The sequence below is a fragment of the Podarcis bocagei genome (genome assembly GCF_964188305.1).
Source record: "Podarcis bocagei genome assembly, chromosome: 1".
Classification (NCBI taxonomy): Eukaryota; Metazoa; Chordata; class Lepidosauria; order Squamata; family Lacertidae; genus Podarcis; species Podarcis bocagei.
Genome location: NC_138125.1, coordinates 22,011,719 through 22,025,937, shown reverse-complemented (window position 1 = coordinate 22,025,937; position 14,219 = coordinate 22,011,719). Strand labels below are relative to the sequence as shown.

General features: G+C 45.2%; 1 pseudogene across 1 annotated transcript; it reads left to right on the top strand.

Annotated features, from left to right (window-relative positions):
- The first annotated feature begins 7,792 nt into the window (after positions 1 to 7,792).
- Positions 7,793 to 13,721, top strand: LOC308597676 (alpha-1-antiproteinase 2 pseudogene; annotated as a pseudogene). The gene is made up of 3 exons: positions 7,793 to 8,372; positions 9,022 to 9,292; positions 13,562 to 13,721. The product of its transcript is annotated as an alpha-1-antiproteinase 2 pseudogene (transcript).
- The last annotated feature ends 498 nt before the right edge of the window (positions 13,722 to 14,219 follow it).

Sequence of the window (14,219 nt, the reverse complement as noted above, 5' to 3'; positions counted from 1 at the left end):
GGGAAGAGTTCTCTTGTGTTTGCTGATTTGCCAGAGGCTTCCAGTTGACCTCGCTGAGAAAAGGATGCTGTGCTAGATAGCCACTAATTTCTGATCGGAAACCAACCGTTTTCTTGATCACTGAATATATAAATTAAATTGCAAGGGTAGACCTGGGTCCAAATTAAAGGTTTCATCATTTGGATCAGTTTGAAAGGAACTGAAAACTCGTTTCTGTTCTAAAGATTTTTATTTTATTTGCTTTTCCAGAGGGACTGCTACTCTGCACATCCTCCCTTTAATCCCACTGAATTGTAATACATTGTCCGTTCCACTGATAAGATTCCCCATTCCCAGGGGGCTCTACTGTCCTAAATCCCAGGATCAAACTTCAACTCACTGGAATTGGATGCAGTGGCATAGCTGAGTCGAGCCCATGTAGACATGGGCATCTGGATCCAATCGGATCAGAACAGGTAGCTAACCAACTACCACTGCAGCAGCCAATTAGAGCAGTGCCTGGAGAGTGGCCAGTTTCCTCTGATAAGGCTTGAGAAATCCGACATCTGGTAGCAATGCCGGTGGTTCTGATCCATTGAAATCTGCATGAGAGGTTGATGGATCGTTCTTCATCCTCTGCACCAAGGGAAGAAAGATAAAGCTATGTGCAGCTGGAAGCTACACAGACGGCTGGGCATCGAGACGAAGTGAATGCCAAACAATGGAGCCCCAAAGGTATGGAGAATTTATGGCTGTGAAGTGAACGCGTTAAGAAGCAATCTTCGGTTCACTAAAGTGTCTGTGTTTGGCTGAAACCAGCACTGGCAGAGAAACAGCCGAATAGTTTGCATACCTAGATAACGCTGGTATGCACAGTTGCTAAGCAACGGGAAGTCAGTGGAGTGGAAACTTACTGGCTGGGGCTGAAACACGGAAAGTGTTTTGACTATCTCGCTGTTCTGTGCAAGGACTTTTAAGCAGCTTGCGGTTTATCTGCCAAGTAAGAGAAGGCAGTAAACAACCAAGAGTGACTCTTGGAATTTTACAGGCTCGAGAGTGAGAGCTGAGGCTTGGATTCAAAATGGATGCCAAGAAGGGGGGAGGCTTACCTTACCCACCTCCCCTGACTAATGACAATTATTCATCTTGGTCTATAAAGATGAAAGCCCTGCTACAGAATCAGAGGATTTTTGGGGTGATTGAGAACCCCATTCCAGCAGCACCAACGCCAGGTTGGAATTCACAGAATGTGAAAGCCAAGACGGCTATAATTCTGTGTGTCTCGGATGACCAGCTCGTGAATATCCGGAATTTAGATAACGGGTGAGAGATTTGGGAGACGCTGCGTAGAACACATCAGAGAGATGCTGGTTCTTCAGCGTTGCTGCATTTTGAAAAGCTGACCAATCTGAGGCTTGCGCCTGATGGAGACGTACAAGCGCATTTGACAGAGATGAAGTTCCTGCGCCAGCAGATGGCGTAACGCAATTTCCCTCTACAAGAGGAGGTCTTTTGCTTCATGATTATAAACAGCCTTAATCAGACTTATAAAACGGTTGCCAGTCAGCTTGGTTCCCTACCGGCCGCGGACCTCACATCGGAGAGAGTGTGCGCCGTGGTTCTGAATGAACACGATCAACTTGCTGCACTGGATGTGAAAGACAGGGGGAGAGAGGCACAGAGTTCTGACTCCCCCACTGCTGTTGCTACAGGAGAGCAGGCTGTAGCTTTGAGCGCTGTCCAGTGTTACAATTGTGGACAGACTGGGCATCTTCAGCGGAACTGTAAGAAGCCACGTCAGCAGAAAGGAGCAAAGGGGAGCTCTGCAAAGCCTGAGGCGTCAGGCAAAAGTCGTACCAAGTCCCAGGTGAAACCTGAAAAGGCTTTGATGTCGAAAGGAACCACACCAGAAGTGGAGAACACGTTTGTCATTGACACTGGAGCGACTAAACACATGACCCCACACAGAAGTCTGTTTTCGACGTTTAAGAAGCAAAGCTTCACTGTGAAGCAAGCCAACGGTCAGGAGCTGGAAGCGACCGGGTTTGGAACTGTGTATCTTGAGAGTCTGAACTTGACTATAGACAATGTGTACCTGGTTCCTGAGTTGAAGTTCAATCTGCTGAGTGTTTTGCAGATTGCAAAGAAAGGAAGGAAACTGTCCTATGATGATGAGAGCTGCAAGATCTTCAAAGATGGAGAGTTGTATCGTTCTGCAAGAGAGAAAGATGGACTGTATTTGTTGTCTTTTGATCAAAGTGATTACATGAAATGTAATTCATCTGAATCTAACGTAATTTCTCTCGCAGGTGTGACCAAGGACGCCCGGAAGGTGACCAGGGTCGACAGAGCATTTCAGCGTGTGTATGCTGATGTGATTGGTCCTCTAGCACCATCTAGAGGCTATGCAAGATATTATCTTGTGTGTGTGGATTGTTTCTCTCATTATGTGTGGGTATTTACATTGGAGAAACCACAAGAAGCCTTAGAAAGGTTTAAAGAGTTTTGTGACAAGGTTAAGAATGTGCATGATGCTAACATTGATTGTCTTTTCACAGATGAGAAACCAGTTTTTCTTTTACAGGATTTTCAGGAGTTCTTGCAGAAGGAAGGGATCAACCACAAGGTTGCTGTTTCAGCGGAAGCATGGAACAGGGGTGTCTGTGTAAGGGTGAACAAAGAATTGCAAAAGGGGATGAATGCGCAATTGCTTAGTTCACAGTAGCCACATGAGTATTGGGCGGAGTCATTAATGTCTTATTGTCACACGTGGTTGAGAAAGGTTTCAAAAGATTTGGGAAGTTCTCCTTTTGAGAAGCTGTTCCATAGAAAACCTTCTGTTGCCTATTTTAAGGTTTTTGGGTCTCATGTGAGAACAGAAGCTCCAGGTGGAGTAAAGAATGCCAGAGGCATTTTTGTGGGATATGAGAAGGGTCTCTGAAGAGTAATTTTGTCTGAATCTGGTCAGGTGATTCTCACAAAATTTCTAGAGAGTGCTCCTGAACAGGAGAAAGTAATTGTTCACACATTTCCCACAGAGGACAATTCAGATGATGATGATGATGATTTCACTGATTACAGTGGTGATGAAAACGACAGTGATAGCTCACAGAGCTCAGTTGACACAGTCATTGAGAGGAAGTCTCACATAATGGATAGACCTTCACAGGTGGAGGAAGAACCACTGTTTACTATTGGAACTGGTTCTCCAAAGAGTCCAGAGGCTGAACCAGTGAGCAGAGAGGATCAGCGCCTCACACGCAGGTCTGAGAGAGTTACAAAGGGTGTACCACCCAAGAGGTATTCAAAAAAGCTTGCTAACTTAGCTGTTGCATGTGTTGCTATTGTTAACAACTCAAGACAGGTTGAAGCTGTGTCTAAGTCAGAGACAAAGACACAACAGAGAGTTGCAAGCCAAGGTAATGCAGATGCACTCATTCCTTGGAAGCCAGACAACCAGAGAGGTACACTGGGGAAACCAGTGGCGGGGAGTTCCAAGGGTGGAACTGAAACAACAGGGGAGTGTTATATGTATAACAACTGTTTGTTTTCTTCTCTGGATCACGCTTTGCTCGCAACGCACATTGATACTTTGGGGGGAGTATGTTACGGAAAAGCAGCAATGCGAGAGCGAGCTGCAGGTGGCTGGAAAGCAAAGCAGGATGTTGATGTTTGGGACTGTACCATGGGAACAAAGGGACAGTCTATTCACTGTACTGAGCACCGGATGTTAGCTCAGAGTGTCATCTGACCTGTACTGGAAGTACAGGGGTGGAGTTTATCTCTCTGCTGTTGGAGTCTGATGAGTACAGACGCGTTTCTCTGTACTGCTGCAAAGACAGAAATAAAGACATGTAAATACATTTCTGTCTGTCTCTTTCCCCTCCCTGGGGGAGGCAGGGAGGAGGGAAGAGTGGTGTGTTCTACTCACGCTTGAGGAGGATCGCCGATAGTGACCTAGCCTGTATCCTGCCGGGAGACGCAGACGGGGAGGTCAGCAAGGAGCTCAAGCCGAGTGCCTGGAGAGTGGCCAGTTTCCTCTGATAAGGCTTGAGAAATCCGACAGTAAACAAGCCCTGATCTAATTGGTTCCAGCAGCAGCAGAACGTGGAAGGGCTGTAGGCTGAAGCTCAGAGACTGGGTGGGGTGCAACAATACAGTGCTCCCACCCCACCCCATATCTCCCCGGGCCAATCCAGAAAGCTACTGTGTTCAACAACCTCAGAGAGGTCAAGGAGAGCCAACAAGGTCATGCTCTGCACCCCCTCCCACTGCCATCTCTCTTCCAACTGGGCAGCCAAGGCAGTTTGGGTGCTATGGCCAAGCTGGAAGGCAGATGGGTATGGATGTGATAAATATTCAATAAACACACAAGATGTAACTGGCTGTACTTTTGAATAAATAAGGTATACTATTCATTGTATGAACCTTATGCATGAACTGTCTTGAGAATGAACTGATCCACTGGGTCTTCTGCTTTTTCCGTTGAACTTTATGAGACTTCCGTTGAAATCTACAATTTGATACAATGAATGTTGTTGTTGTTGTTGTTGTTGTTGTTGTTTAGTCGTTTAGTCGTGTCCAACTCTTCGTGACCCCATGGACCAGAGCACACCAGGCACTCCTGTCTTCCACTGCCTCCCGCAGTTTGGTCAAACTCATGCTGGTAGCTTCAAGAACACTGTCCCAACATCTCGTCCTGTGTCGTCCCCTTCTCCTTGTGCCCTCCATCTTTCCCAACATCAGGGTCAATGAACAGTATACCTTATTTATTCAAAAGTACAGCCAGTTACGTCTTGTGTGTTTATTGAGTATGTTTCATGTAACCATATGTTTGTTGTTGTTGCTTTGGGAATGAATGTGAAGCATGTCTGAAGCCCCCCACTATTGATTGAAATTATTTGAATACTAGGTTCTGCTCTCTCAAGGTTAAATTAAGCATAATTCATAGCTGCCAGCAGAAGGAGAAAAGGCCAGATGCCTCACTGGGCTGCCAAGGAGGCAAACATTGCTCATTGCTGAAGGTACCTAACTAAATAAGGAGAAGGGGGAAAATAGATACATCAAGGATATAGGTTCGTGTGGAACTCTACTAAGTTGATATACTGGTATAATAGGCTGGCATAAGAATAGGGAAAAGTGGAACTAATGGGCAGTGAAACTAGCAGAACAAACAGAACAAGCATTAGAGGCACAGTATGCACGCTTGCAATCTAAATGGGCACAGAACATATATAGGAAGATGAGATAAGCATGGAGGGTAGAGCATCTGATAAGTATTCATCAGAACACGGAAATGTTACAGCTTCAATGCTCTCAGCAAGATCAGGACGCATAACTGGGATGAGTTTATGGTGGGAAGGTCAATTGAATTCTAGGTGGATGTAGCTGTTTATGTGACCCTCAGCTTCTGCACAATAGAAAACGTCAGCTTGACATTTTAAAACATTTGGCATAATTCATGCATTTTTTAAGAAGTTTTATATATATATATATTTAAGAGCTTGATCATCTGTGATCCATGCTTTCCTGTGTTTCAGGAGGAAATGATGGAAATCTCTATGTGCTCACTGACCTCAGTTTGGTTAAAGCCACGTCTTGACAAATGCTGGTTCAGTGTGGAGCAGGGCCGCTGCTGAAGCTGCCTAAGCTCTTAATTATCTACCTGTTATGAAATAATAAATAATTTTGATCATGCTAGAAAAACCAAATACATATATACCTGGGCATTACCGCAATGTATACCTACGGTTTCACTAAAGGACTTTCGACTTTGTGCACTCATTTATCAAAGATGCACTGTGCCAGTGGCGGCGCTTGTCATTCACAAGGGCAGCACTTGTCAGACTCAACGAGTATAAGTGCATTGTAAAATAAATGAGCAAATAAAAAAGTTTCTTTCTTTTTCCTCCCTTCTTTCATAAACAAGAGATAAGGCGTAAGCGTGGTGTTTGACATAAGCATAATAAAAGTTTATTTGGGGGCTAAACTAAATTTGGGGGTGCTGGGCGGATCTTTGTACCCCGGCGGCACATATGCTAAAGACATCCCTGGTGTGGAGGATCAAACTGTGGCACTTTCATCCCCCAGTAAACAGCACAGCAAAGATGAAAACAAAACATTATTGCCGCCAGCCACTGAAACAACCTGATTGTAGAATACTCTGCCCAAGTCAATTATACTTTGGGGTATTTTTAAGTAGGGCCAGTTGTTGTCACTTTTACCCAGAGGGTGGCCATTGTTAATGGGAGGGATGGTCGGACAGACCTGCATATTTGGCCACCCTTGTGATCCTGCAGAAACACTCCCCACAAAAGGATCTGTATCAGGAGCAAAACAAAGCATTGTCCTGTGTGTGTCCTTTTGAACCCTACCAAGTTACAAAAGTGTAATTTTAGCAATGAATTCTCTTTAAAACCAGTTGTAAAGTATTTGAGTTCTGAGGCATCCAAAGAGAATGATAATTTGCCTGGGTTTCCCCAGCCACTCTGGGCAGCTTACAGCATATGTAAAACATAGTAAAATATCAAACATCACCCACTCAACGGACAAAACTGCCCGTACTCAGGGGGCTGAACTATCCTAAATCCCACTAGTAAACTACAACCCACTGGACTTGAATTTGGGAGGCACCCACGTGGACATTTGCATCCAATCGGATCACAACATGTAGCTAACCTCCGGCTACCACTGCAGCAGCCAATTAGAGCAGGATGTGTTTGTAACGAAAAAAATAAACATGTCTTGATCTAATTGGTTCCAGCAGCAGCATGTGGAAGCTAGTACGGGCTGTAGGCTGAAGCTCAGAGACTGGGTGTGGTGCAACAATACAGTGCTCCCACCCCATCCACCATCTCCCCGGGCCAATCCAGAAAGCTGCTGTGTTCAACAAACTCAGGGAGAGCCAACAAGGTCACGCTCCGTGCGCGCGCGCGCACACACACCCACACACACACCCACCACTGCCGTCTCTATTCCAACTGGGCGGCCAAGGCAATTTTGTACTTTTTGTGTTTTTCAAACCAGTTAGGTGTCCTTACCTAATTGCCCTTACCTTCCTGCTGCAGCAGGAAGTAGAAGTTAGCCAGGGCTATAAACTGAATGCAACCCAGCAAGAGAGCCTACTCTAATGGGCAAGAGTGAAGACCACACATCTCAGGCCCCACAGACCAAGTGCCAAGGTACCAGGCAACATTTTATAATAAACCCACTTTAGGTGTTAAAAAAGGATCTGTGGAACGTTTGTTCATAATTCATGATCCACAAGGGACAAGGGTGGAAATGTTTATGATTGGCCATTTTTTTTTTGGGGGGGGGACTATAGAACAAAATTGTGGGCAAAAGCAATAGGAGGTAAGCTAGACAGCTCATGAAGGTGTGTGGGCTTAATCTCAAGCCCTGTGCTCCCTTGCTGAAGTGGCTGTTTTTAAGAGGCTATCTGCCATTCTTAAATGCAAGTAACGTTAGGAATAGGAATAGGTTCTATTGAGGCTGTATACCATCTCCACAGGACACTCCCCAAACTAGCACGCCTTGCACTGGTGCTGGGGAAGGGAGGAGATCACGCAAACCTGCTGGAGATGGTGGGTTGCATGCCTGTATGCAGAGTGAATTATTTCTGTTACATAGTTCTGTAGAACTGGGCCACACTCACAAATAAGGGTGTCTCATTCCCAATGAATTTTGCGTTTGATCAAAATGAATTCCTTTCAGTGGGTTTATAAAGGAGAGTGCTAACATATTCTGTGTTGTGTTGTGTTGTGTTGTGTTGTGTTTGGTTTGTTTGTTTGTTTTAAGCAAATCCCAAATCACAATGAAACTTGCCACCCATTTCTCCTTGTTACTGGTTGTCCTTCAAGTCCACAATGGTCATGGAGATAAAGATCCACTTCAAGAAAAGCTAGCTTCCAGCATTGCTGACTTTGCATTTAAATTCTCCAAACATGTAACTTCACGTCAAGGTGCCAAAAATATTTTATTCTCTCCTGTGAGTATCTCCATGGCTTTCTCAGCACTTGGCCTGGGTGCTAAGTCTAAAACCCAAAATCAGATCTACAGCGGACTTGGATTGACGACAATTGACACAAGCAAGATACATACAGGATTTCAACAGCTCCTCAAGGTGCTGACCACTTCAAAAAAAGCAGGCAAGGTGAACATAGGGAATACCTTCTACTTAACTAAGGGCCTCAAAATAGCCACGAAGTACAATAATGATCTCCAAAGTTTCTACAATTCTGAGATCTTTGCTGTTGACTTCAAAGACAATGTAGTGACTGAAAAGCAGATAAATGATTATGTGAAGAAGAAAACTCGTGGGAAAATAACCGAAATGGTTAGAAACGTAGCTCAAGACACTAGCATGTTTCTTGCGAACTATGTCTACTTCAAAGGTATGTTGAAAAAATATAAGTAACAAATATTTAATGCTTTGAATTGCTTAATCACCTGAAGATAGCAGGAATGACAAACAAAGGAACATTTACTCTCTAAAGTACATAATCTGGCAGGCAATGGTGGAAAAGTTATCACTTCCAAATGGGTGGCTTTAAAGTTGCATGTCTTGAACTGATTTTTGTAATAGTATATTACAGACTAATTTTTGGGAGTTTGTAAAGTATAAAAGAGTTGAAAGTTCCAAAATACATAAGTTCAATGAAATATTACAATATTAAAGAAGGGCAAGGGTTGAGGGAGGAGTGACAAAGCTCTGCCCCTACAGATGTCCTGGGACTACATCTTCCACCATCCCTGACCGTTGCCATGCCAGCTAGGGCATAACATCTGTAGGGCACCAAATTTCCTGTCCCTGGATGCTTCTACAAAGGAAACAGTGCCCCTCTACTTAGTCCACATTTTGGCCCGTGGGACCCTGCTTTCCCCCTTTTGTCTTTTCCTTTCTGTCTTCTAAAACTTCAAAGGTCTGTAGACTTGCACTTGGTAGTTTTTCTCCTTTGACTGCACTTGCCTGATGTGACGCATTGCTTTCATGCTTGAAGGTTAATCCTCAAATATGCAGTTACCTATTCTTTTTCTCTCAAGACAACTGGGAGAACCCTTTTGAAGCTCGTTTTACCTGGGAAGAACCCTTTTTTGTCGATGCAAATACCACTTTGAAAGTCAAGATGATGCGCAAAACCGAGACTCTCAATTATCTCCGCGATGAACACCTGTCTTGCTGGTTAGTGGAACTTCCCTACAGAGGAGGTGCTGTCGCCTGGTTTGTTCTGCCGGACAAAGGGAAACTGAAGACAGTGGAGGATGCACTGGGGCAAAATACTCTGGCCAGGTGGAAAACAACTTTACAAAAAGGGTAAGCTTTCTCTCTCTGCCGTTTCTAAGTACCTCTGTAGTATTTATTGTGCAGGAGAGTATGGAATGAAGGCATTCTTTTAAAACAAAGGAGAACATCTGTGCAAAGGACTTTTACCGATATACCAGTAGACGACTTGGGAAACCACTTGTGGTGAAAATGATAAAGTTTTATTGAATATGGCTCCTTGCAGGATCTGCAAACCAAATTATACATACCGTAGATTCCGGCGTATAAGACGACTTTTTAATCCCAGAAAATCCTCTAAAAAGTCGGGGGTTGTCTTATACACCGGGTATGGGTTCACTGGGCAGCGGCAGTGGGCGGCGGGCACCGCACTGGGAGGAAGCTGCCCAGCAAAGCTGCTGTGTATAAAACTGGGTGCAGCTGCCAATTTGGGGGGTCGTCTTATATGCCCAATCGCCTAATACTACCTAATACAGTAGTTTAACCAAAATATAATCTGTGCAGAAAAGTTCCCCAAGCTGGAAGGAACCAGGTTGCTCCCCACTCCTGTGCATGTTTGAGGACATGGAGAAAAGTATTGGAAGGAATATTTCCTCCTTTCTCCAAGACCCTTGTGAACTAGACAAGTGAAGAGTTGCCCTGTTATCTCAGCATCCCCCCACCAATGTGCATGCCAAGCCTAAAGGGCACCACAATGGCCATATTCAGTGCAGCATCAAATGATCAAAGAGTCCTCTTAACCTAACACAGTCATACCTTGGATCCCAAATGCCTTGTGACTTGAACGTTTTGGCTCCCGAATGTTGCAAACCCGGAAGTGAGTGTTCTGGTTTGCAAACGTTCTTTGGAACCCGAACCTCTGACATAACTTCCGCAGCTTCCGATTGCTGCAGGAGCTTCCTACAGCCAATCAGAAGCTGTGCCTTGGTTTCTGAACATTTTGGAAGTCGAACGGACTTCCGGAACGAAATCCGACTGACGTCTGAGGTACAACTGTACTGCCTCAGCTATTTATCCCTCATCTCCTGATTCGTCTTTCCTGCCCAGACTAAAAGTCAATTAAAGCATAGAGAAGATGGGAGCTCCACCCCAAGGAGAAAGAAACTGAGTGTCCTTTCCAGGGGAACATGGGCTTGACAGATTTACCCCTGCTTGATTTGGGGAGGGACATAATATGATTCATAAGTAGCTCACAATGATCCTTTAAGAAGTCATTCTGCTTCCACTTTTGAAATATACTCGGAGTCGAGAGTGGACTTCATGCTCTTTATTCAGCTCATTGTGGTGAGGAGGAATGGAAGTTCTCCCAGAATGTCTGCTTTATATACATTATTTACACAATGGGCCCCATTTGATTGGCTAAATCCGGGATTCTCCTGCAGGCCAATCAGGTTGCGGATTCACTTCCACATGGAGGGGGATTGGGTGGCTCCTGTGGACCAATCAGACTGCTGCATTCTGGATCCTATTGTTCTGGGACCAATCAGAGTGCTACATTCTGAATCCTATTGTTCTAGGGCCAATCAGACTGCTGCATTTTGGATCCTATTCTACTCAATAGATAACAACTCTTGATATCATTAAAGAAATGCAGACCACAATCAGAGCTATTGTAGCAGAAAACAAACAGAAATGCCCACCTTTGTTGTTGTTTAGTCGTTTAGTCGTGTCCGACTCTTCGTGACCCCATGGACCAGAGCACGCCAGGCACTCCTGTCTTCCACTGCCTCCCGCAGTTTGGTCAAACTCATGCTGGTAGCTTCCAGAACACCATCCAACCATCTTGTCCTCTGTCGTCCCCTTCTCCTTGTGCCCTCCATCTTTCCCAACATCAGGGACTTTTCCAGGGAGTCTTCTCTTCTCATGAGGTGGCCAAAGTATTGGAGCCTCAGCTTCAGGATCTGTCCTTCCAGTGAGCACTCAGGGCTGATTTCCTTAAGAATGGATAGGTTTGATCTTCTTGCAGTCCATGGGACTCTCAAGAGTCTCCTTCAGCACCATAGTTCAAAAGCATCAATTATTCGGCGATCAGCCTTCTTTATGGTCTAGCTCTCACTTCCATACATCACTACTGGGAAAACCATAGCTTTTACTATACGGACCTTTGTTGGCAAGGTGATGTCTCTGCTTTTTAAGATGCTGTCTTGGTTTGTCATTGCTTTTCTCCCAAGAAGCAGGCGTCTTTTGATTTTGTGGCTGCTGTCACCATCTGCAGTGATAATGGAGCCCAAGAAAGTAAAATCTCTCACTGCCTCCATTTCTTCCCCTTCTATTTGCCAGGAGATTATGGGCCCAGTGGCCATGATCTTCGTTTTTTTGATGTTGAGCTTCAGACCATATTTTGTGCTCTCCTCTTTCACCCTCAATAAAAGGTTCTTTAATTCCTCCTCACTTTCTGCCATCAATGCTGTGTCATCTGCATATCTGAGGTTGTTGATATTTCTTCCAGAATTCTTAATTTAAGTTAGGGATTCATCCAGCCCAGCCTTTCGCATGATGAATTCTGCATATAAGTTACCGTATTTTTCGCCCCATAGGGTGCACCAGCCCATAGGATGCAGCTAGTTTTTTTTGGGGGGGGGGGATAAAGAAAAAAAAATTCCCCCCAGGCCCGACCCCAGCCCCCAGAACAGGCAGCTCACCGCAAGCCTTGGGAGACCGGCACGACTTCCCAACGGGCTCCCACGGCTTGCGGATATCTGCCTGAAGCCCAAAGCAGGTCGGGGGATAGCGGGATGGCGCTCTGCACCTCCCCGCTGTCCCTTGAGCTTGTGGGGCTGGCGGTGGGGAGAAGCGCACTTCTCCCCACCGCCAGCCTCCAAACCAGGTCAGGGAACCAAAGCCCGGGGCGCGCTGTGCAGCATGCCCCAGGCTTCGAGATGCAGGCTGCTATCCACAAGCCTAGGAAGCCCAACGCGAATTTCCGTGGGCTTCCAAGGCTTGTGGAGACCTTCCTGAAGCCTAGAGAGCAAGAGGGGTCGGTGCGCACCGACCCCTCTTGCTCTCCAGGCTTCAGCGAAAGCCTGCATTCGCCCCATAGGACACACACACATTTCCCCTTCATTTTTGGAGGGGGGAAAGTGCGTCCTATAGGGCGAAAAATAAATCAGTTGTTCCATATCCAGTTCTAACTATAGCTTCTTGTCCCACATAGAGATTTCTCAGGAGACAGATAAGGTGATCAGGCACTCCCATTTCTTTAAGAACTTGCCATAGTTTGCTGTGGTCGACACAGTCAAAGGCTTTTGCATAGTCAATGAAGCAGAAGTAGATGTCTTTCTGGAACTCTTTAGCTTTCTCCATAATCCAGTGCATGTTTGCAATTTGGTCTGTGGTTCCTCTGCCTCTTCTAAATCCAGCTTGCACTTCTGGGAGTTCTCGGTCCACCTACTGCTTGAGCCTTCCTTGTAGAATTTTAAGCAAAACCTTGCTAGCATGTGAAATGAGTGCAATTGTGCGGTAGTTGGAGCATTCTTTGGCACTGCCCTTTTTTGGGATTGGGATGTAGACTGATCTTCTCCAATCCTCTGGCCACTGGATCTTCTCCAATCCTCTGGGGTGTACGAGACATCCATATCTTTCTGGTATAATTCCTCTGTGTATTCTTGCCACCTCTTCTTGATGTCTTCTGCTTCTGTTAGGTCCTTACCACTTTTGTCCTTTATTATGGTAATCTTTGTACGAAATGTTCCTTTCATATCTCCAATGTTCTTGAACAGATCTCTGGTTCTTCCCATTCTGTTGTTTTTCTCTATTTCTTTGCATTGCTCGTTTAAGAAGGCCTTCTAGTCTCGCCTTGCTATTTTTTGGAAATCTGCATTCAATTTCCTGTATCTTGCACTATCTCCCTCGCATTTTGCTTGACTTCTCTCCCCCGCTATTTGTAAATGCCTGCCTTTAAGTGTATGCAAATCTGAAACTGCAAATGCTCCATGCATACCCTCCAGCATTTCTCTGATGAAAATAAGGGTGTCCTGTTCTGTTGTTGTTGCTGCTGCTTCTACACTGCCCATTAAACATTAAAAACCTTCCCTATACAGGGCTGCCTTCAGATATCTTCTAAAGGTTGTACAGTTACTTATCTCCTTGGCTCAGGGGTCGTATAACTCCATACCCTCCAACATTTCTCCGATGAAAATAGGGACGTCCTATGGAAAAGTGGGACATCCCGGGATCAAATCAGAAACCTGGCCGGCTTCTGTAAATCTGGGAAATATGGACACTTGGAGGGTCTGTACATGTTAGCAAAATAAAACTCCGTATTGCCTATCGTTTTAACGTTTTCGTTCTTTTGTTTCCCAGCGAAATTAGCCTGCACCTTCCAAAACTTTTAATGTCTACATCCTACGATCTCAAAGATTTGCTTTCCAGAATGGGTATTACTGAAGTCTTCACCAACAAGGCTGACCTATCGGGAATTACTGGAAAACGCAACCTGATGGTTTCCACAGTACGTACATAAACGGGGTCAAAACAGACTCAGGTATTTTGAGTAGCGTGTGCGCATGAGGCTTTTGCAACATTAAGCTAAGGTAAAGAGGTGTATCTTCAGCATCCACTGGGTGATGTATAATGAAGTTGCCAGACACACCTCTGTGCGGAGGTAGTCCCACATCTTAGGGGCTGCCACAGAGAATGCCCTTTCTCAGGCCACACAAACATGTATGTGCAAACTGCTCAGGTGGAAGAATTCTCGGATTCTTGCATGTGCAAACTGCTCAGGTGGAAGAATTCTCGGGTTCTCGGCCTTGGTCAGGGAGGGGAAAAGAGACAGACAGAAATCTATTTACATTGCTTTATTTCTGTCATTCCAGCAGTACAGAGAAACGTGTCTGCACTCTCCAGTCTCCTACAGTAGAGATAAAAACTCCACCCCTGTACTTCCAGTACAGGTCAGATGACACTCTGAGCTAACATCCGGTGCTCAGTACAGTGAATAGACTGCCCCTTTTTTCCAATA